The sequence below is a fragment of the Solanum lycopersicum genome, chromosome 1 (genome assembly GCF_036512215.1).
Source record: "Solanum lycopersicum chromosome 1, SLM_r2.1".
Taxonomy (NCBI): domain Eukaryota; kingdom Viridiplantae; phylum Streptophyta; class Magnoliopsida; order Solanales; family Solanaceae; genus Solanum; species Solanum lycopersicum.
Genome location: NC_090800.1, coordinates 57,505,731 through 57,507,852, shown reverse-complemented (window position 1 = coordinate 57,507,852; position 2,122 = coordinate 57,505,731).

The window sequence follows — 2,122 nt, the reverse complement described above, 5'->3', positions numbered from 1 at the left end:
AATGTCAAGTATATGAAACCCTTTGGATAAAGTTTAACAAACTTACTGAATTTCAGCTAGTAATCTTAGTTTTCTCGTGTTTAAATCCTCCAATTTATGTCTTGTGACATCAGTTTCTTGTAGCAGATGATAGTATTATGTTAATATTTTGTTCCTAGTGACTTCCAATAGCAAACAATATAAATGTAGGGGTAATTTAGGATAATATATCATCAAAAGATATTGCTAGCTTGCAAGTACGACATACACAAAGAGTTTCAAATTTGATATGGCTACAATAAATAGTACACCAGTTATTTATACTAATTATTTATCTCAATTGTAAGGTATTGGGGAAAAGGTCAATGAGTATGTTTGTGTATATATTTGGGTGTTGTCTGTGGGTTTTATATTTAATTTTTCAAAGGTTTGTTGTTAGTGTAGATATCTAACACAAAATAGGCCAAGTTCTTTGAACATTAATTAATCACGAAACAGAACTATTGCAATCTCAAGGCTATGAAAAAAATGATATGCACGTCCGAGCAAGTTCTCCCAGGCACTCTAATTTTTCTACCAGCAAATTCAAGAAAATAAGACCCGACTCTGTCTGCTTTTCATACATTCTAGAGTTAGTAGCAGTAAAACAGAAAATATGCTCTATGAAATTCAAGAGGACAAAGGAATATATCCAATGCCATGAATACTTACATTAATTGATAGTTTAATCAGAATCTTTATTGATTTGGAGTACCCAACAGCGAAAAGGATGAGAGCGGAAAGAATATTTTTTTAAAAAAAACTTTGAGACTGAGAACTATAAGGGCAAAGATTGAGAGAGCTGACCTGGAATCGCAACATATGAGAAGATGAAAGTTCTTCGTTTGTGGAACATTTATACTGAGTCGGTCTTAACTATGTGACGACGTAATTAACATTTTACTTTTTGCAAACTATAGAAGCATAAAAAAGTAGCAGATTTGAGCAAAAATTGAGAGAGGATCCTAAAAGAGAACTAAAAGTTTTCTTGAAAGTTTTACGAAGGAGAATTGAAGGAGTTCTCTGTTTTGTTTTGCAGAAGAAGACAAAAATGGAGAATGACTTACCCAATTTGGAAGATCTTTTTGAGAAGACAATAAACCTACAAAAATCAACTTGAAGGTGCCAAGAAATTATGTTTGGAAGTTCAGAAATGGTTTTTTCCTGATCTATGTGGAGTATTTTTATTATGGTGAAATGACCAGTATACCCTTGGTCTTTCACTCCATCATGCTTCTATATAATTAACATATATATATCTATGTGTGTTTTTTCTTGATCTATGTGGAGTATTTTTATTATGGTGAAATGACCAGTATACCCTTGGTCGTTCACTCCATCATACTTCTATATAATTAACGTATGTCTCTGTGTGCGTGCGTGCGTGCTCTCTGTGTGTGTATGTTCGTGTGTGCGCGCGCGCGCGCACGCGCGAAATATAATTATGAAAGATGTATTTGAAATGTAGCATAAAGTGAAGGCACTCACTGATAAATTAGGGTTAAAAAGAAAATAAACAGTAAACTGTTGATAAAAGTGAAACTAAGTTGGCAGATTCGATAACGAATTAACTAAGTTGAAAAACAATTAAAAACAAATAATTGATGAAACATTATGATATTATACTAAAATATAAATTTACACACCATGAAGAAATAATTATTATGAGAGACATGTATTAAAGACGAATAAGATAGGGACAAAAGTGTAAACTAGTGATACATGATGTAGTTGATCGATATTTATTAAAACGTTTCAACTAAGCCTAGACGTTATCTATGACGTGGAATCTGTTGGGATCGAATCCACACTCACTTGATGAATGAAGAACACAAGAACTTTCAAAAGAGGGATAAATCTTTGATAAAGGTGAAACTAATTTGGCTAATCCTATTTACTTGACAGATTTGATAATGAATTAATGTAAGTTGAAAAATAATTCACAACAAATAATTGATAAAATATTATGATACTAAAATATAAACTTGCAAACCATAAACAAATAATTATTGCGAGGGACATATATTAAAGAAAAATATAATATGGGAGCAAAAGTGTCAACTGATGATCAATTAACCAAAAAAAATAATATACATATACGAAG